General features: G+C 34.5%; 1 protein-coding gene across 1 annotated transcript in view; it reads right to left on the bottom strand.

Annotated features, from left to right (window-relative positions):
• The window catches only part of myo9ab (myosin IXAb), a 108,749-nt gene extending 87,459 nt beyond the window's left edge, over positions 1-21,290 (bottom strand). The window contains exon 1 of the mRNA XM_079604649.1: positions 21,134-21,290. The gene's annotated coding sequence lies outside the window, so the exon portion shown is untranslated. The remainder of the gene's footprint in view (positions 1-21,133) is intronic.
• Between the last annotated feature and the right edge of the window lie 3,021 nt (positions 21,291-24,311).

The following is a 24,311-nucleotide window of genomic DNA, read 5'->3' as shown; positions in this document are numbered from 1 at the left end:
AGAGAGAGAGAGAGAGAGAGAGAGAGAGAGAGAGAGAGAGAGAGAGAGAGAGAGAGAGAGAGAGAGAGAGAGAGAGAGAGAGAGAGAGAGAGAGAGAGAGAGAGAGAGAGAGAGAGAGAGAGATCATATGGACAAAGAGGAGAAAAGAACAACAGTTTTCAGATGGACTGAAGCACACACACACACACACACACACACACACACACACACACACACACACGCACACACACGCACACACAGCTGTTCTAATGCAGTCGGAGGATGCAGATGTTGTTGTTTGTGTGCTGGGTTAAACTTCCTGTAATATATATTTATATATACTATATATGTGTGCACACACACACATATACATACAAATACTTGCGCACACACACACACATACATACAAACCCTCGCGCTTCATTCATTTTAATTAATAAAATTAATTTTAAAAAAAAGTATTTTTATAAATAAATAAATAAAAAAGCAATCCCAGATTGCATGAAGTAAAATTAAATAAAATAAAAAAAAAATGTTTATAAAATTCAAATAATTTTTAATAAAGCAATCCTAGAATGCATGAAGTAAAATTAAATTAAATTAAATTAAATAAAAAATTAAAATTAAAATTAAAATTAAATTTAAAATTAAAATTAAATTAAATTAAATTAAATTAAATTAAATTAAATTAAATTAAATTAAAATTAAATAGATTAAATTAAATTAAATTAATATATATATATATATATATATATATAAAATAAATACAAAATTTATAATTATTATAATATTTAATTTTTAATGAATCATTTTCTAATCTATAAATAAATATATAAAAATCTGATTATATATGTATATATAATTAAACACTTTTTTCTGCACTATTTTTTTTTTAAAGCACTATTTCTGCTGCCTGTGAAGCAACAATCCAGCATCAGTCTCGATCTCTGAAGCCCTGCTGTCGCTCTCAGACACACAGATCAGATCAATAACTCAGACCATTAGACGACACTTACGGGAAATGCACACGCCAGACCTCAGGAGAGACGACGAGTCCAGACGCTCCCCGTGCAACAAAACACAACATGATCTCAATAATATCAGCATTAAAGCCTCCAATGTTGAATTATGGGGCATGCAATACAGAGAAATAATGAAACCCTTGAATATGCATGAGCAATATTCTGCTTTAATGCCTTCCTCCCTCATGATGACTTTACAGTAACGCCCGTTAGTTCAATAGTTTGTTAAACAAATGTTTTCTCAGTAAACACCACGGTGATATCATACTTATAAATAGATCATGCCTTTATAATCACTTATATCTGAATATGTGTTGCAGTGCCCAATAAATACATATACAACTATATTACACCATAACCTTAAAAACTAGTGACATAAATCAAATTAAAGTGCATGATAGATGATAATCGAACGCTCAGATCGAGATCAAGAAGAAGAAGGAGCCGTTCAATAATGCAGTGATGAGTTCAGCGCAGAGGCGGATATAAATGCAGCGCTTCACATTGATCTGTAATTTATACGTTCATTATTCGTCCTCTTGGTTCCTGTGTGTAATAGATTCAGCCGCTCTAATTATAATTCTACAAACCATGTTCTGCTTTAGCTCGTTTGACACGGCTGCTAATACAGGAACAAATCTCCTTCCTTTGTGCCAATTAGACCCATGCCAGTGCAGTGCAATGCATTCTGGACTATTAGCAGAGTATACATGGCATGCAATGCAAAAGTAGTGAACTGGTTTTAGTGCACTGGGAGGTTGGAGATTTATCATACTTTTTAAATTTATTCCCTTTCAACACTGACATGCATAGATCAGTGATTGGACGACGTCATTCTATCCTCAGCCAATCCCAAGCTCTATTCCTCCTGATTGGACGACATCATTCTATCCTCAGCCAATCCCAAGCTCTATTCCTCCTGATTGGACGACGTCATCATAGCCTCAGCCAATCCCAAGCTCTATTCCTCCTGATTGGACGACGTCATTCTATCCTCAGCCAATCCCAAGCTCTATTCCTCCTGATTGGACAACGTCATTATAGCCTGAGCCAATCCCAAGCTCTATTCCTCCTGATTGGACGACGTCATTATAGCCTCAGCCAATCCCAAGCTCTATTCCTCCTGATTGGACGACGTCATTATAGCCTCAGCCAATCCCAAGCTCTATTCCTCCTGATTGGACGACGTCATTCTATCCTCAGCCAATCCCAAGCTCTATTCCTCCTGATTGGACGACGTCATTCTATCCTCAGCCAATCCCAAGCTCTATTCCTCCTGATTGGACGACGTCATTCTATCCTCAGCCAATCCCAAGCTCTATTCCTCCTGATTGGACGACGTCATCATAGCCTCAGCCAATCCCAAGCTCTATTCCTCCTGATTGGACGACGTCATTCTATCCTCAGCCAATCCCAAGCTCTATTCCTCCTGATTGGACGACGTCATTCTATCCTCAGCCAATCCCAAGCTCTATTCCTCCTGATTGGACGACGTCATTCTATCCTCAGCCAATCCCAAGCTCTATTCCTCCTGATTGGACGACGTCATCATAGCCTCAGCCAATCCCAAGCTCTATTCCTCCTGATTGGACGACGTCATTCTATCCTCAGCCAATCCCAAGCTCTATTCCTCCTGATTGGACAACGTCATTATAGCCTGAGCCAATCCCAAGCTCTATTCCTCCTGATTGGACGACGTCATTATAGCCTCAGCCAATCCCAAGCTCTATTCCTCCTGATTGGACGACGTCATTATAGCCTCAGCCAATCCCAAGCTCTATTCCTCCTGATTGGACGACATCATTATAGCCTCAGCCAATCCCAAGCTCTATTCCTCCTGATTGGACGACGTCATTCTATCCTCAGCCAATCCCAAGCTCTATTCCTCCTGATTGGACGACATCATTCTATCCTCAGCCAATCCCAAGCTCTACTCCTCCTGATTGGACGACGTCATTCTATCCTCAGCCAATCCCAAGGTCTACTCCTCCTGATTGGACGACATCATTCTATCCTCAGCCAATCCCAAGCTCTACTCCTCCTGATTGGACGACATCATTCTATCCTCAGCCAATCCCAAGCTCTACTCCTCCTGATTGGACGACGTCATTATAGCCTCAGCCAATCCCAAGCTCTATTCCTCCTGATTGGACGACGTCATTATAGCCTCAGCCAATCCCAAGCTCTATTCCTCCTGATTGGACGACATCATTATAGCCTCAGCCAATCCCAAGCTCTATTCCTCCTGATTGGACGACATCATTATAGCCTCAGCCAATCCCAAGCTCTATTCCTCCTGATTGGACGACATCATTCTATCCTCAGCCAATCCCAAGCTCTACTCCTCCTGATTGGACGACGTCATTCTATCCTCAGCCAATCCCAAGGTCTATTCCTCCTGATTGGACGACGTCATTCTATCCTCAGCCAATCCCAAGCTCTATTCCTCCTGATTGGATGACGTCATTCTATCCTCAGCCAATCCCAAGCTCTACTCCTCCTGATTGGACGACATCATTATAGCCTCAGCCAATCCCAAGCTCTATTCCTCCGATTTAACCAATGAAACGCTCTTACGACATCAGACCCTCACTGAAGAACACTAAACCTCCAGAAAGAGTAAAACTCCATTTGCAACTCCATTTTACATGTGCATTATTAACAACAGCAATAATTAATAAAAACATAACTGATATAGACTATTAATATACTTTAGTTTAGTGGGCGAGAGAAACATGAGGTGGATTTGCTTCAGGAAGTTTTGTCTGACAGTTAGAGAAGAGGAAGGACTTATGAAATATCACGTGCGACACAAATGAAATATGAAAACTCTGTTTTTACAATCTGTACATGTGCTGGTGTTACAAACAAAAGCCAAGAAAAGAACATGAACAAGTCATATTTTACCTCAAAATAAAGACAAAAATAATTTAGGATAATTTTTTTGTAGTATGAAATTACAAATATGCAACAAAAAATTATAAAAAAAAAAAAAATGAAAATGCAATACATTTTTTATATAATTTAAAGTTTTTTGTGTTTGACCTGGACATGCTTATGGCCATAGATGAATGTGAAATGAAATACCATCTTTGTCATACGATAAGAAACATTTCTCCAACAGAGACGTTCAGATGCGCCTCCAGTGAGAGTCAGGAATAACACACTCGTGTCTCAGAGACGAACTCTGACATCGGCTGCAGACGTCACGTTCGGCGCTTCGCTCTCGCTGGGAATGAAGCCAGACGTGAAGCGGCACAACGCTTGTGTTCGGAGGAAAGGCTAAAGCAAGAGTCCGCTCTCGTCTGGATCAAACTGATGAAGCCGTACGGAGAACAGCAGCGCGAGCGAGGGGGACGTGCCTGAGTCATGTTCAGCACACAGAAATATAGAAATATTAGGGCTGTCAAAAGATTAATCACATCCAAAATAAAAGTTTGTGTTTACATAATATATGCGTGTATTGTGTATAATTATTTATATATATATATATATATATAAACACACACAATCATGTATACATTTAAGAAAAATTGGTTATATATATGATATATAACATATTTATATATAATATAAATTATATAAGTGTATATACAGTATATAAAAGCAATTATTCCTTAAATATATACATGAATGTGTGTGTATTTATACATAATAATTCTACACAGTACACACACATATATTATGTAAACACAAACTTTTATTTTGGATGTGATTAATCACGATTAATCTTTTGACAGCCCTAATAAATATATATATATATATATATATATATATATATATATATATATAAAAATATTTTTTTTAAATTATGTAATATAATATATAAGTAAATTAATATAAATAAGTTGCATAGTATAATATTTTTAAATATGACAAATAAATTATGAATATAAGTAACTAAGTATATAAATAAGTAAATAATATAAATATAGATAAAAAATAAATAAAGAATATATGTAAATAAATATATAAAATAAATAAGAAAAAGTGAAAATAAATAAAGAATATACGCAAAACATTTAATAAATAAGTAAATAAAGTAAATAAAATAACAATAAAGATATAAATAATGAATATAAGTATATCAAATAAGACAATAATATAAATAAAAATAAAGAATAAAAGTAAATAAACATAAAATAAGTTTAAAAAATACATTTACCAAAAAATAATAATAATGAACATAAGTAAAAAAGTATAAAATAAATAAGTAAATATAAAAAAAGAAAGGAAAAAAAAGAATATAACTAAATAAATAGAAATATAACTAAATAAAATATAAATGAAAAATGAATATAAAAAGTAAATAAATTAATAAAATAAGTTTTAAAAAATCATTGTGAAATGTGACAGATTTCATGATATTCACCCAGCATGCAGTGTGACTGAAGTCATCAAGTTCATGAAGCATCGGAAAGAGAAAACGCTGGCTGTCTTCCTCACGCTGCTCACACACACTCCAGAAATCTGCTTCTGCACACACACACACACACACACACACGTGCTCAGAGAGACTCAGGCCACAGCTCATAAACGCTGAGATCACTGGACAGAAACACGAGGAATGCCACCAAACCAGACTTCTGAACTCTGAGCCACGCTTTATTGTGTTGCAAACAGCAGAAAGCTCTTCTCGAGAAGACGACACAACAAACCGTATCCGCTTTCATCCTTAAAGTCAGCCAATGAAGCAGCTTAACATGAAAAACTACATCATGACTATTAACATGGACAAGTGTCCAGTTGTTTTTAATGTGCAGATCATGTTGCTTTCGTTCTCAGAAACTCAACAGGCTTATTTTTATTTTTATTAAATGTTTATGTTTTGTTTGAGGACACACACACTCACTGTCCTCCCTTAAACTGCAGAGATCTCTCTGACGCTTGATCATCTTCCGAGAACGAGAAGAAAACAGCGTCACATCCTCTGAAGAGTTTCACTTCTGCGTCCGAACGGCCATCAGAGATTCTCTTCAGAGAGTTTTCTTCCCTTCAACTGAATATAAACTTTATCGGCTTACAACACACTTCACATTATCTCAGTTCATGCTTTAAAAGCAGGAACTCTTTCTTTCACAGGAACTTTTACTTTTCTGTTTGCTTGAGATCTTCAGTTTCTACAGTATATGTTTTTTTGTAGTGATTTTAATGTTATCAGTATCAGACGATGTTCAGTTTAAATGTTATCATATCAGCCGATATATGTTCAGTTTAAATGTTATCGGTATCGGCCGATATATGTTCAGTTTTAATGTTATCAGTATCAGACGATGTTCAGTTTTAATGTTATCGGTATTGGGCGATATATGTTAAATTTTAATGTTATATATGTTCAGTTTTAATGTTATCGGTATCGGCCGATATATGTTCAGTTTTAATGTTATCGGTATCAGACGATGTTCAGTTTAAATGTTATCGGTATCGGCCGATATATGTTCAGTTTTAATGTTATCGGTATTGGGCGATATATGTTAAATTTTAATGTTATATATGTTCAGTTTTAATGTTATCGGTATCGGCCGATATATGTTCAGTTTTAATGTTATCGGTATCAGACGATGTTCAGTTTAAATGTTATCGGTATCGGCCGATATATGTTCAGTTTTAATGTTATCGGTATCAGACGATGTTCAGTTTAAATGTTATCGGTATCGGCCGATATATGTTCAGTTTTAATGTTATCGGTATCAGACGATGTTCAGTTTAAATGTTATCGGTATCGGCCGATATATGTTCAGTTTTAATGTTATCAGTATCAGACGATGTTCAGTTTTAATGTTATCAGTATCAGACGATGTTCAGTTTTAATGTTATCGGTATTGGGCGATATATGTTAAATTTTAATGTTATATATGTTCAGTTTTAATGTTATCATATCGGCCGATATATGTTCAGTTTTAATGTTATCGGTATTGGGTGATATATGTTCAGTTTTAATGTTATCGGTATCGGCCGATATATGTTCAGTTTTAATGTTATCGGTATCGGCCGATATATGTTCAGTTTTAATGTTATCGGTATCGGCCGATATATGTTCAGTTTTAATGTTATCGGTATCGGCCGATATATGTTCAGTTTTAATGTTATCGGTATCGGCCGATATATGTTCAGTTTTAATGTTATCGGTATCGGCCGATATATGTTCAGTTTTAATGTTATCGGTATTGGGTGATATATGTTCAGTTTTAATGTTATCGGTATCGGCCGATATATGTTCAGTTTTAATGTTATCGGTATCGGCCGATATATGTTCAGTTTTAATGTTATCGGTATCGGCCGATATATGTTCAGTTTTAATGTTATCGGTATTGGGTGATATATGTTCAGTTTTAATGTTATCGGTATCGGCCGATATATGTTCAGTTTTAATGTTATCGGTATTGGGTGATATATGTTCAGTTTTAATGTTATCGGTATTGGGTGATATATGTTCAGTTTTAATGTTATCGGTATTGGGTGATATATGTTCAGTTTTAATGTTATCGGTATTGGGTGATATATGTTCAGTTTTAATGTTATCGGTATTGGGTGATATATGTTCAGTTTTAATGTTATCGGTATTGGGTGATATATGTTCAGTTTTAATGTTATCGGTATTGGGTGATATATGTTCAGTTTTAATGTTATCGGTATTGGGTGATATATGTTCAGTTTTAATGTTATCATATCGGCCGATATATGTTCAGTTTTAATGTTATCGGTATTGGGTGATATATGTTCAGTTTTAATGTTATCATATCGGCCGATATATGTTCAGTTTTAATGTTATCATATCGGCCGATATATGTTCAGTTTTAATGTTATCGGTATCGGACGATGTTCAGTTTTAATGTTATCATATCGGCCGATATATGTTCAGTTTTAATGATATATATGTTTAGTTTTAATGTTATCATATCGGCCGATATATGTTCAGTTTTAATGATATATAGGTTCAGTTTTAATTTAATCGGTATCAAACGATGTTCAGTCTTAATGTTATCGGTATCGGTCTGATTAGAAAATTTGGCCGATATATTAAAATGCAACATGTGCAGCGCAAGTCTATAATATCGGCTACAGAAAATTATCATGAGAACATTATGATTGTGTTCTTGAGACATGATGAGACTTTTGTTTTTGTAATCAGGCTCTCAAAAATTATATACAAATTTGGATTTAGATTTATCGGCCAATATATCGGTTATCGGCTTTCAAATATAAAAAATTATCGGTTTGGCCAAAATATTCATATCGGTGCATCCCTAGTTTTTTGGAGATTAATTTTTTTTTTGATGTTATATTATAGGTTCTTGAGATCAATGTTCTAGTTTCTGGCTTCTTTAAAACACCAGGATATAGTTGATCTTCTAAAGAAAAATATCACAACCCATTTTACCGCCATAATGGGATGTTTCTGAGTAAAACAGAACGTGTAAAAAGGAGGAGAAAAGTGTGTAGTGGGAAGAAAGAGTCATTTTCAAGTTCATGTGGGCTTTAAAGAGGTTATCATGTTGCTTCAGGCTGTAAAAATCCTCTTTGCCTCCAACTGGAGCCTTTTTAAAGAGTCTGTACTAGATACTCAAACATGGAAGATGTATTTTCTCCGTTTCATTTTTCTCCCTCTAACGCATTGATTTAACGGCTGCTGTCCTCAGATGATCTGTGGTGTCGTATATCAGAGGATCTGCAGCTCGTCACATTACACCGGCACACAGGACTTCTGAAAATCATCATCTAGGAGCATCTCGGCTTGATCACCAGGAAAACAACAACAACACTTCATATTACAATAGCACACCAATAAACAAAAATATTTATTATTTTATCAGCTATAAATTATTAGACTATTTACCATACAATATATTTTTTGTTCCAAAGATAAATAACAAATGCACATTTTTAATATAATGTAATTTATTATAATAAATATATATATATATATATATATATATATATATATATATATATATATATATATATATATATATATATATATAAATAATAATTTAATTATTATTTGAATTTCATATTTTCATATTATATTTATTAATAAATAAAATTATATATAAATAATCTGTTAATTATTTACATTTTATATTTAAATTTTCTTTTAAATTTGTATTATTTATATATATATATATATTAGTGCTGGGCAAAGATTAATAGCGATTAATCGCATCCAAAATAAAAGTGTGTGTTTACATAATATATGTGTGTGCACGGTGTATAATTATTTTGCATATATAAATACACACACATGCATGAATATATTTAGGAAAAATGTGTTATATATATAATATAGCCTAATGTATGTATAAATATATATACAGTGTATATGCAATTATTTCTTAAATGTATATCTGTTTATATGTGTGTATTTATTTTATATACAAAATAATTATACACAGTACACACACATATATTATGTAAACACACACTTTTATTTTGGATGCGATTAATCTTTGCCCAGCACTATTTATATTTATATTTATATTTATATTTATATATGAATGAATGAATGAATGAGAGAGAGAGAGAGAGAGAGAGAGAGAGAGAGATTTAAAATAAAGAATTATACAATATTATTAATTAAATGATAATTAATAAACTATATTAAAAAACTATATATTAAAAAATTATATTTATTATAATCTGCAGGTGTAAAATTATCAACAACGAATAATTGACCATGTCTTACACACTGGCCTTTATGCTAAACAGGTTTAATTAAGTAAAACAGAAACTTTGACTCACTGATGCATTTATTTATTTTTTATTAAAGTGTTTATCGTTAACGGTCTACGTGAGAAATAGTAACAGTGACGCTCGCCTGAACAAAACCCCACTAACATCCACTGCCGGATAACAGGAACGCTTCTGGAGCGCATTCACAAATAAAAACATTGGCTGCATTCTCACTCAACAAGTCGACAATATCCAATAATGAATAAAAAAAACAATAATGTAGGTCAGTCGAATCTATTTATGAAGCACAGAAACCACAATGACATTCATCTTTCAGAAGCGTCTGTTCAGTTTGATCTCACTTCAAAATGCAAATGAAAGTAAACGTATAGAGTTTAAATATTCTTCCAAACTTTGACCCGACCACCTGGCAACCACTCAGAGCACCCTAGCAACCACCTGGCAATGACCTAAAAAAACATCCACAACAACCACTCACAGTAATCTGGCACGTTCTCTGGATAAAATGTCTAAAAAATGTATTTGTGGAAATTTATTTGCAAGCCTGAAATCTCACACCGATTATATTCCAACATGAACTCGGTTTAATCTGGTGGGAAATGAACATGAAGTGTCATCATTATCTCTTCAGAAAGCCAGGGACTATCAGTGAACTGAATTACACACACTCCATTTAACTCTAAAGGATGCAGTCATTAGGGTTAACACACACACACACACACACACATTAGCACAAACATCTGCATTCAGTGAGGATTTGCCCCAGGGCATGATGGGCCGGCACTGAGGCAGGAATCTCACGAGGACACACACACACACACACACACACACACACACACACTAAAAATGACTTCAACAATATTCAGATGATTATTATTCAGTTCCACACGAGGAAGAGAAGCAGTGGCGATCAGATAACAGCCGTCTACAGATCCATACTGGTTATTAATCTGACCAATTCTGCATCGTAAGAGCTTTAAAGGAACAGATTACCTGGGGAAAAAAACGCGTTTGAAAAGACATGTTAATTTTTCATCCCTGAAGAACACATCATATCTCTTACAGGAAGAAAAGAGACATTACACAACCCAATACAGCAGAAAACTGATGAAACTTCCTCTGAAACACAACTGATCATCAGTAACATGAACACACACACACACACACACACACTTCTCGAACAACATCATCTCGTCCAAACGCCAGACATACTTCCAAATGAATCTACAATCTTCCAGAAAATTAATTATTCAATGACTCACTCATAAAGACTTCACGCGTTTCATTACAGGATGAATCAATATTTTTGAACGAATCTCTTGAATGATTGATTCAATGACTCACTAATAAAACTTCACGTTTCATTACAGGATGAATCAATTTTTTGAACGAATCTCTTGAATGATTGATTTAATGACTCACTAATAAAGACTTCATGGGTTTTACTACAGGATGAATCAACATTTTTGAACAAATCTCTTAAATTAATGACTCAATGACTCACTTATAAAAAGCTTCACATGTTTCATTACAGGATGAATCAACATTTTTGAACGAATCTCTTAAATTAATGACTCAATGACTCACTTATAAAAAGCTTCACATGTTTCATTACAGGATGAATCAACATTTTTGAACGAATCTCTTAAATTAATGACTCAATGACTCCCTTATAAAAAGCTTCACATGTTTCATTACAGGATGAATCAACATTTTTGAATGAATCTCTTAAATGAATGATTCAATGACTCACTCATAAAACTTCACGTTTCATTACAGGATAAATATTGCTTTAATGCTTTGAAATGTTTAATAAAAAATAAAAAATAAATAAAATAAAAAAAATTACAGGATGAATCCATATTTTTGAACGAATCTCTTACATGAATGATTCAATGACTCACTCATAAAGACTTCACGTTTCATTACAGGATGAATCAACATTTTTGAACGAATCTCTTGAATGATTGATTTAATGACTCACTCATAAAAACTTCACGTTTTACTCTATTTTGAGAAAAGAAACTCAACTTTATGAAACATTACACAACCCAATACAGCAGAAAACTGATGAAACTTCCTCTGAAACACAACTGATCATCAGTAACATGAACACACACACACACACACACACATAAATCCTCCTCTAACAGCATCATCTCGTCCAAACGCCAGACATACTTCCAAATTAATCTACAATCTTCCAGAAAAAGCGCACACAATCCTCACATCATCCGTGTTCTTCGCCAGCTATAATCACCTGTCAATCAAAATCCACTGATCTGGACTTATCAACCGCCATCTGAAAACATTCTGCATAAAATAAAGATTCCAAATGGAATGTTCTACAGCCTGAGGTTCCGGTGTTCTTCTCAACACGTCAGCTGTCACACACACACATGAAGATGCACTGAAATACTCATAATTCATGAATGCTGCCTGGCCTCTTTTTAACACATAACCTCGGGTCTTTATCGTCAAAGTTAGACATCAATCTTATCATAATTCCTCTCACAAACAACATAAGAAGTTTTTTTATAAAAGAAAGTCTGTTTACTAATACATTTTTTATAAAGTGTATGGGGTCGCTAGAGACCCGACGATTGTAATCGTGCAAGTATTATATAAAAAAATTTGGAATCTCTTTTTTTCAATTTTTTTAAAATAAATTATACATTTTTATAGATTTTATAAATGTAAAATCTTAAATTTTACATGCCGAAGCGATTCTAGTTACCGTATACATGTAAATATTAGTCACTGTCACTTGATTGATTGTGGGTCTGGTGAAGAAACTGTCAGCGATCAAATTTTTTATTATGAAGACGTTGAAAACTATTTTTTTGAGAAACTATTGTTTATGAAACAAGCGCTAATTATGATAATGGGAAGGGAAAAAAAAACACCTGCTCAAATTGAACCCTTCCAAACTCCAAAAGCTAACGAAATATGCTTTATTTTATTTTATTCTTTTGTTATTGTTATTAAAATATCAGGAATTATACTATTGCGTCAGTTATAGATCCGGGTAGATAAAAACCTGAATATGTAATAATAATGATTGAAATAATTTGATGGTTAAATCAGCTGATTATTGCTGATGTAATTTTTTTTTATGAATATGTAAAAGCACTTCTAAAAATGAAAGTATAAAAAATTAAATGTATTGTGCTAAACGTTTTTATTTTATACAAAATATATATTTACTAAAGAATTAGCACAGTAAAGTTGCTACAAAATCAAAGATAAATGTTCAACAAAGTTGTGTTCCCAAATTTGAAGTTGATATCACAAAAATCGGTGAGATTTTGTTTTCGGCGCTGTACCAAAAATATCCACCGAGGGGACAGCCATCCTTCTCCAGTCACAGATGAATATAATTCTGTCAATATCACTTCTATCACAAAACAGTCACCAGATACAGAACCTTGAGACTCAGACCTTTCCGACGATATGCGTTTTGTCAATATTAGAAAAAGTTGATTATGAAATAGTGCGGTAAATTTCGTATAATTTGAAACATGACTCCGCCCACTAGGGGGAGGAGCCTGTTAAACAAGTTTAAAGTACCGTTTTTATGGTAAAGCAATGTCAAATTTCAATGAGTTTTTGTGTGTGTGTGTGTGTGTGTGTGTGTGTGTGTGTGTGTGTGTGTGTGTGTGTGTGTGTGTGTTGTACTGGGATCATCTGATCCAGCGTGAGGAGGTTGTTCACGCTCCGGGTTATATGCGTTTTGTCAATATTAGAAAAAGTTTAGATTATGAAATAGTGCAGTAAATTTCGTATAATTTGAAACATGACTCCGCCCACTAGGGGGAGGAGCCTGTTAAAAAAGTTTAAAGTACTGTTTTTATGGTAAAGCAATGTCAAATTTCAAGGAGTTTTGTGTGTGTGTGTGTGTGTGTGTGTGTGTGTGTGTGTGTGTGCGCGTGTGTGTGTGTGTGTGTGTGTGCGTGCGTGCGTGCGTGCGTGCGCGTTCTGGGATCATCTGATCCAGCGTGAGGAGGTTGTTCACGCTCCGGGTTTAATGTGATGGGAATGTTGTGTGATGGCCTTGGGATCGAGGCTGTCCGTGCTTCTACAAGCATGTATCATGTGATGTGTCACTTCATATCTCCGCAGAAGATGACGTGCAGCATTCCCTCGCTCTGCTGGGAAGAGTGCGACTGCAGGCGGTATGCAGCGATTAGGGCCCAATGACATCCATTCCATCACAAATTCCCCATTTTAATATTTCTGGATTCCATTTTAATGATCAAAATGAAATTTAAGTAATCAAATAGCATGTCTAATTAATTAAAATCATTAAAAATTACATTTTAAAGCCCTATAAAATCACTTTTTTCCCAAATTCCATTTTTTTCCCACTTAACTTTCTGTATTTTTTTCAGTTTCATTTTTTTTCTGGATTCCATTTTAATTAATTGAAATTATTAAACGTATACAATTTATTAAAAGTTGAACAAAAATGGTCAAAATAAATGTTGGCACTCAATAAGCATGTCTAATTAATTGAATCATGAACTTATGTAATTTATAACCAATTATTTTAAAAGTTGAACAAAAATTTAATTTGTAGGGCCCTATTAAATCACTTATTTATTTTCCCAAATGATTTAATTACATTTTAATAATCAAAAAGCATTGTTGTTTTAATAATAGGGCTTTTTTATGAAATTCTGTGTTGTCTGTTTTCATTTTTCTGGGTATATGATTTAATAAAAAAAATGAATCAAATGAAGAAGACATCAAATCTTTTACAATTTATTCTTATTAAAGATACAAAAGTTATTCAGTCTTTTATTCATGATCCCAGTTATCGCAAGCTGTTGCGATATTTCCATAATTTCGATATATTGTGCAGCCCTACTTCAAACGATCTCATTACCAGAATACACACACGGTAGATCATTGATTCATGGAAGTGATTCGAATCTTTTGAATCGGTTCACCTGTCTGAATCTTTCACTGAATGATAGGACTGGATCTGATCTGATTAAACAGGAACGGTTCACAAACACACACTGTGAATGCAAGTAAAAGCAGGTTCTGTCATGTCGTGTGTGTGTGTGTGTGTGTGTGTGTGTGTGTGTGTGTGTGTGTACAGTAATGAAGACTTACAGCTGAAAACACAGGCTAATGAGGAGCGCGTTTAAAGCGTATAGTTGTGTAATCTCTCGCTTCAGTGTTTGATCTGAACATCACAGATGGAGAAATGTGGGAGTCGGGAAGCGTTTGATGCTGTCGCTTACACATCTCCTCTTCATCTCACCTGCACCACACACACACACACACACACACACACACACACTGGGTTGGATTCAAGCAGCCGAGCGAATCAAGGTTAATGAAAGACGTCGCAGTGACCGTCTGTGTGTGTGTGTGTGTGTGTGTGTGTGTGTGTGCGAGAGCGTGAGAGAACTGCCCCACCCTGTAATGAGACACGAACGACCCTGATGTGTACTCAGGGAACACAGCATCCCAACTCAGTGCATGGCGCCTGTAATGCTGTCTAGATAGGGAGCTCACTAGATATGGAGCAGAGCCGACAGTTCAAGGGCTTGCATGAGGAAATAACTGGTGGGATCAGATACACACACACACACACACACACATTACTCATATAGAGTGTGTGTTTGCTAACGAGCTCTCCGCGAGCTGGATGAAGGCCTGAGTGTGTATCCTGCTAACAGTGTTGTGAGATACTTTACGTCGTCACAATCACACACTCCTGACCCCAATACTGTTAAACACACACTCATCCAATGAAGAAGCGTTCAGCTGATAATCACATAATAGAGCGTAATGAAGAACGGTGTAATTTGATCAATCTCGCACGGTCTTCAGTGTTTATATCTATTGTGCTCGAGTCGGTCTTGAATTCACGTCACGATCTGAATCTTGAGTTCACATTTCATCTGAAAATGCCAAGAATAGGCATCGACATTATTTAATTCTATATATACTTGCTTTTTCTTCTTCATGCTACAATAATTCTGATAAATAATTCTGATGATAGATAAATAAATACATAAAGAAAGAAATGCACAAAGACATAACTGTTCAACATGATGGTTTTGAATTGAAATATGATTTTAATCACTTCAAAAAAGGAAAATAGAGTTAAGTGCAAAAAGTGTGTCATATCGGCTACATAAAATTATAATAAAAACATTATACTTAGTGTTTGTGTCATGGCTTTAAATGGTGAGACTTTTGATTTTTGTAATCAGGCTCTCAAAAATTATATAAAAATTTGGATTTAGATTTATCGGCCAATATATCGGTTATCGGCTTTTTTAAAATATAAATAATTATCGGCTTTTTAAAATATAAATAATTATCGGTTATCGGCTTTGTTAAATATAAATAATAATCGGTTATCGGCTTTGTTAAATATAAATAATTATCGGTTATCGGCTTTGTTAAATATAAATAATTATCGGTTATCTGCTTTTTAAAATATAAATAATTATCAGTTATCTACTTTTTAAAATATAAATAATTATCGGTTATCGGCTTTGTTAAATATAAATAATAATCGGTTATCTGCTTTTTAAAATATAAATAATTATCAGTTATCTGCTTTTTAAAATATAAATAATTATCGTTTATCAGCTTTGTTAAATATAAATAATTATCAGTTATCTGCTTTTTAAAATATAAATAATTATCGGTTATCGGCTTTGTTAAATATAAATAATTATCGGTTATCGGCTTTGTTGAATATAAATAATTATCGGTTATCGGTTTTGTTAAATATAAATAATTATCGGTTATTGGCATTGTTAAATATAAATAATTATCGGTTATCGGCTTTGTTAAATATAAATAATTATCGGTTATCTGCTTTTTTAAATATAAATAATTATCGGTTATCTGCTTGTTTAAGTAAGGAATAACGACAGGCCGTTGAATTATTATAAAAATAATGCACACATGAGGTGGTAATGCGGTCACGACGCGAAGCGGAGTGGCCGTTACACCTCGGGTGTGCATTATTTTTATAATAATTCAACGGCCTGGAGTCAATTATTCCGCTTATACTACAGTTACCACACCTCGAAATATTGTTCAGATGATGTATTTCAAGACGTTTGTAAAGTTTTTGTCATTAAAACGCTCTTGTATGTAGGACTAATTCCTTGCGCATCTAAACCCATGCTCCGTTGCTAATTCCAAAACGTCATTTTAGAGTTAGCGGAGGTTTGAGCCGCTGATAGCAGAGTAATGCTGGGGACACACTTAACCACTGACACACTCTCTGACTGTGAACGCAGCAGATTTTAAACACCGCTGTGAACACAGACTGAACGCTGAAAACACGTGCATGATCAGTCATAATATCAAATTACATTCATAACTGGCCTTAGAGAGAAGCATGTGCGTCAATATTATTATTTATTTATTAATTCAATTCGTTTTAATTAATTCGTTTATTCTTTTTTTCTATTAGTGACAGTAGACTAGACTAATAAATGAAACACAAAGCCCTTTTAACAAGTATAGGCCTATCAATTTTATTTATTTGTTATATTATCTTCAATTACGAAAACCCGTGCAACAGGACTATCAATTTATTTAAATATTCAGTTTAATTTTCTATTGATTATGTATAGGACTGTAGGCTATAATTTATTTATTCAAATTAAACTGCATGTTTCCATTGATTGTGAAGTTAGACATTGGAAATTGCAGATCAAGCGCATGGGGCTGCAGTTTTTCTTGTTATGAATTGTATATATTTTCCGTTATTACAGTTGACTACGCGCAGTGATATGGAGCTGTAATGAGGTCAAGACCTGCCGGAACTACTTTAGCCGTGCGGTTCCCTGAAAATAATTGCACACCTCAGAACGTTCGTCAACCAATCAGATTCAAGCATTCAACGGCCCTGTAGTATAAATATAAATAATTATCGGTATCGGCCAAAATGTTTATATCGATGCATCCCCATATGAATTAATGCACCAATAAATAACCCAAGTTTTCCCATGATGCATTGCAGGAAAAGTGATGCGTTCTCATCAGGTGTCATCTGAGGTGAGACTTGCACACGATCATATCCCAATCATTCAAATCAGGCTAACTGGAAGTGAACACTCATACACTTCTTCATTTGTCAACCGTCACATACACACACACACATTAAAACCGGTTCTACTGGAGCATGACTACCAGCTCCCCATGATGCTTTGCATTTCCAGCAAAATTCAACGCAAAATGAAACCCTCCTACAACCAGGCCGCCGCCGTTATGAAACACAATAATCCATATCGGCTTTAATGGATTTGAGTTATGAAGAGCTCACAGCTTGACACCCCCATCGCTTCGGCTCCTAAAAGATCTTTAACTCAGTGAAAATGGATTATATTCGTGTTTACCCGAGCCGGGACAATCCCAAATCATCAAGACGACGTCTAGTTAGTCGACATGATCGAAATCACTCAACCTTTCCCAGCCAAACACTGAACAAATGTGTCATTGTGCCAGCAAGTGTCTACATGATCAGCATGTGATGACCAGAAATCATTTATGAACGCTACTCGCTATAGGCAGTTCTCTATGATGACTATAGTGCTGTCTAAGTAGGCAGCACACTACGTTTTCAGGCTATGACGCTCTAGAAAGCTCACTAGAGTTTAATGGCCATAAATGCAGTCTATTAAAGGTCCATAATGATGTCTAACAAGATTTTTAGACTATGGTGCTCTTAATGCTGTCTAGCTAGGGAGTTAACTATCCAGGCAGCTTTCTATGCTGTCTATGTAGATTGTAAGAGTATAATGCTCATAATGATGTCTATGTAGACTGCTCACTATAGATGTTAAGAGAATAATGCTCATACTGTCCACGCTAGAATTTGATGGGGTTTTAAAATGATGACTAGATAGTCTAAAAAACCTAGTTAGCACCCTATAATGCACAGAAGGCTGTCTAACTAGGGAACCAACCATCCAGACAGCTTTCTATGATGCCTAAAATGCTGTCTATGTAGATTTTAAGGAGTATAATGCTCATAAATGCTCACTACAGTAGGTTTCAAAATGGACCCTATGTAGTCTGCTCACTAGATTTTAAGGGTATAATGCTCATAAATGCTGTCTAGCTAAACGGCTCACTAGATTTGTATACTATGAGGTGCCAAAATGACTTACAGATAGGCAGCTTACTAAGTTATTGAGACTATGATGCTCAAAATGCTGTCTAGATAGGGAGCTAACTATCCAGACAGCTTTCTATGATCCCTAAAATGCTGTATGTCGATTTTAATATAAGGGAATAATGCTCAAAAATGCTGTCTAGCTAAATGGCACACTATATTTTTGATACAAGGCAGACTATGATTGAGACTATGATGCTCAAAATGCTGACTAGATAGAAAGCTTACTTGATTTTAAGGGTTTAATGCTCATACATGCTGTCTAGCTAGGGAGCTAACTATAAAGGCAGCTTTCTGTGATGCCTAAAATGCTGTCCATGTAGATTTTAAGGGTATAATGCTCATAAATGCTGTCTAGCTAAACGGCCCACTAGGTTTTGATACTATGACGTGCAAAAATGACGTCTAGATAGGCAGCTTACTAGGTTTTTGAGACTATGATGCTGAATATTTTGTACAGTAAAATGCAGTCTATAAACAGCCCACTAGATTGTGATGCACATCCAGGCAGTCTAGGTAGGCAGCTCACTAAAAACGGACCCTGTGTAGTAGGGCTGTTGGAACGAATTCCGAAATTCGAATATAATTCGAATATTAAAAAAATCAATACTATTCGAATGCTGAAGTTACTATTCGAATATTGCTTTTTTTATTATTATTTTTTTATTTTATTATATGATATCTTGCCTTTCTCGCCAACTTCAGGCATGTGAAAATGAAATGCTTTTGTTTCGTCTGATAAACAATTAAAAAATTGAATCGTAACACAATTGTGCGCGATATCCAAGCTGCATCTTCATTACAATACTGTCAATAATGGCGGCGAGCAATGTCTCCATGGAAACGGAGATCACCACTCTGACAATTTGAGAAGCGATGTGTGGAAGGTATTTGGATTTAAAATCATAAATGGGAAAATTAAATCACAAATAAAGTCTGAATGAAATATCACTCCTCAACTTGCAACCTTACTGTGCGTTCACACCGGACGCGAATAGCGCGTCAAATTCGCGCCTGCCGCGTCTAGTTATACACTTGACCACTTTTGTGTCCTTTCGCGCCTGACGCGCTATTCGCGTCCGGTGTGAACGCACCCTTAGGGCACATCTGACAACGCTACACCATGACAAGCTATAGGCGATCTGTCCAAGGAACCGCTGCTAAAACAGGCAAGAATGACTTATTTTCTTCTCTTCATCACGGGCCTACCAGCTGTCTGCTGTCCTAGCCGCGCAACAATCACTGACAGAGTTGTGAAACTCTGACACAACATCAGACAACTGATCAGTGGAAAAATGTCCATTCAAGTTGCCAAATTAAAGTCATTCATTTTGTTCCGCTGTTTTATTGTTAATAAAAAAACGCGATCACCCGTTTCTAAATGTTTATTGTAATGTTAGCTGTCCCTCTTGTGGACAGAACGTGTAACAACAACCAAATGCTATAGTGGCATTGACGATCCATAAGCCTGTGTAATGTCGCAAATATTAATAATAGGATGAATTTGAGCATTTAATATTCGAATATTATTCGAATATTAAATAAAATAAGGAATGGAATTCGAATAGTATTATAGAGGAAGATTGACAGCCCTACTGTGTAGTCTGCACACTTGATTTAAGGGTATAATGCTCATAAATGCATGTCTAGCTAAAATAAAACACAAAATTTTGAAAATATGAGGTCCAAACCGATGTCTACATAGACAGTACACTTGGTTTTGAGACACAGGTGTGTCTAGTAGACTGACATACACACTAATGCAAAGCATATAGTTGCATAGTTAAACATGCAATATTGCGTTCATGTAAACATCTCCTGTATTAGGAATGACAGCTTTATATGATGGCTAAAAAAAAGCTGTCTATATAGAAATATCACTAGATGTTACGAGTATAAGGCCCATAGATGCTGTCTTGGTAAACAGCACACTCGATTTTGATAATAATTGATTGCCATAATGCTGTCTATGTAGTCAGCTCACAAGGTTTTGAGCTTATTGATTATGTCTACTGCTTTTATGTCGACTGGCATTCATATTCGTAAGCGTTGAATACATGAAACATGATTATTTAAGAATGCACTCATTCATAAGTGTCATTGCACGCATGTTTATTGCATCGCGCGCATGAATGCAGAGTCTCTCACAGCTCCAACTAAACAAAGACAAACCCAACAATCTGAACCAGGGCATGAAAACACATTCAGAATCGAGACAGAAAATACAACAGAAGCTTATTTCTGCGTCAAACGCGTTTCGTGTCGCGTCGCGTCTTACCTGCGCGTTGTATCTCTACTGACGCCCGCGTCCGTGTGTCTGCAGTTCCCCGCTCCTGCTGTCACTGAACACACGCCACAGTCAATGCTCGTTTTGCTTGTAAATCCTTTTGAACGCTCGCGTTGTGGAGACGCCGCGCGGTCATGAATGTCACTTGATCAGTAGGAGCACGCGCGGTCGTGGAAGCGCGCCCCCGTGACCGATAATCACTGTGCGGTGACGTGAACGCGCAGTGAGAGGTGGGCGCGCGCGCGAGTGGGAGAGGATTAACTCTATGATAATGACAGTCATGTCATAATACCGATGATGTGTGTTAGTATATACATCGAGAAAGAAATGAATGCAGTGTTGTCTATCTATCTATCTATCTATCTATCTATCTATCTATCTATCTATCTATCTATCTATCTATCTATCTATCTATCTATCTATCTATCTATCTATCTATCTATCTATCTATCTATCTATCTATCTGTCTGTCTGTCTATCTATCTATCTATCTATCTATCTATCTATCTATCTATCTATCTATCTATCTATCTATCTATCATGTGATGATGGCTTCTGATGGGGTTTTGAACTGACAGGATCTCTTGGAAAACTGTCAGATGGAGGATTGGGAGACGGGTCAGAGTTTATGGGGGAAACACACGATGGAGCAAAACACACACATTTAGAAAGCAGAAGTGATTTCTGTTTTGCTTTTTAATTTTCCGGATGATAATTCAGAAAAAATGCATAACTTTTAAAATGCTGTCATTGCTAAATAAAAGATGATGCATTACATTCACACATTCAAACATACAGCAACTATATATATATATATATATATATATATATATATATATATATATATATATATATATATATATATATATATAGTAGGCTACTATTTACTCTCTCTCTCTCTCTCTCTCTCTCTCTCTCTCTATATATATATATATATAGTACTATATATTTACTCTCTCTCTATATATATATATATATATATATTTACTCTCTCTCTCTCTATATATATATATATATATATATATATATATATAGTACCATATATTTACTCTCTCTATATATATATACAGTATATAGTACTATATATTTACTCTCTCTCTCTCTCTCTATATATATATATATATATATATATATATTTACTCTCTCTATATATATATATTTACTCTCTCTCTATATATATATATAGTACTATATATTTACTCTCTCTCTATATATATATATTTATTTACTCTCTCTCTATATATAAATATATAGTACTATATATTTACTCTCTCTCTATATATATATATATATATATAGTACTATATATTTACTCTCTCTATATATATATATTTACTCTCTCTCTCTATATATATATATAGTACTATATATTTACTCTCTCTCTATATATATATATTTATTTACTCTCTCTCTATATATAAATATATAGTACTATATATTTACTCTCTCTCTATATATATATATATATATATATAGTACTATATATTTACTCTCTCTATATATATATATTTACTCTCTCTCTCTATATATATATATAGTACTATATATTTACTCTCTCTCTCTTTATATATATATATATATATATATATATATATACATACAGTATATATCAACACATCTGTCATATAATATATCTATAAAATAATTGATTTTATTTTTGCATATAGGCCTAGTATATATTTTTTATATTTCTGCATTACAGTAATATATTTTTTTTATTTGTATTTTGTATATAGCAGTAATGAGAGTCAGGTAATTTGCTTAATTGTCATGAAAATAATGCAAAAAAAAACTATTTATGTCAGAAAAATAACTAATAAAGGAGAGAAAAGTGAAAGAATCCCAAACAAGGACACACAGGAAGAGAGCGAGAGAGATTCCAGCGCTGGTGATATTTCCATGTTATAAGTGTGTGTTTCATGCTGTGCTGGGATAGTTCAGCACTTCGGACACATTAGACTTTATAGATCCAATAAAACACCGCAGAGAACGACACACACACACACACACACACACACACACACACTCGCAGAAAAAAGAGTTTCACAGCATTTACTAAATATGTTAAAATAATCGATAACACTTTACAATAAGGTTCATTTTAACTAACATGAACTAACCATGAGCAATACACTTGTTACATTTAATAATAAAAAATACAGCTGTTCATTGTTTGTTCATGTTAGTTGTGTAAGAGTAAAACTATATGCAAAATAAGATACGCCGGTGTTGTGCCAGATGAGAAGTTTATTCTATGTTCTATGTTTACTCTAATTCATTTTATACAAGAGAAACTCGAAAAATTTGAATATCGCTCATTTATTTCAGTAATTCAACTTAAAAGGTGAAACTAATATATTATATAGACTAAAAGTGAGATATTTCAAGCCTTTATTTGTTATAATGTTGATGATTATGGCTCACAGATTATGAAAACCCCAAATTCAAAATTAGAATATTGTGAAAAGTTTTTCATAATAAGCCATAATCATCCAAATTATAACAAATAAAGGCTTGAAATATCTCACTTTGCATGTAATGAGTCTATATAATATATTAGTTTCTCCTTTTAAGTTGAATTACTGAAATATATGAACGATATTCAAATTTTTCGAGTTTCACCTGTATGTAAATGAATGTTAACTAATGACGCTTATTGTAAAGTGATACCAAATAATGTTGATTAAAGTCTGAATGCATCTTGTGAACTTCCCCTCACATCACATCTAACTCTATTGAGCTCTATGTGACTGTCCTCAGATCGGGATGAGAGTCTCTTCGGGAAACGGACAGCGAGAACATCTCACAGATACGAGGTGTGAACACACGGATCAGATCCTCGGGGAATGAAGTGTGATCCTCTGTCATCTCACACTGAAACCAGCGCTGTGTTTCTCAAACTCAGTTGTGACAGAGAACCGACACCAGTTTGTGAAACCCAGACAGTGAATAATGCAAATTTCCTCTGACTAACTGACGGGGTTCAACTGGATTTCGCAATATCACAGCGGCCCACATGCCATAAAACCGGAATCCAGGAGTTCTCGCAAACAAATGTGAATCATTCTGTTCGGACTCAGTTTTTCAACGTAAATTCAATTCAGTAAACATCATTATTAGGGGTGTAACAATATATCATGCCACAATATATCGCAATACAAAAACGCAA

Source organism: Phoxinus phoxinus (genome assembly GCF_949152265.1).
Source record: "Phoxinus phoxinus genome assembly, chromosome: 25".
NCBI classification, from domain to species: domain Eukaryota; kingdom Metazoa; phylum Chordata; class Actinopteri; order Cypriniformes; family Leuciscidae; genus Phoxinus; species Phoxinus phoxinus.
The sequence above is the reverse complement of the archived record's forward strand: the minus strand, read 5'-3'. Positions and strand labels throughout refer to the sequence as shown.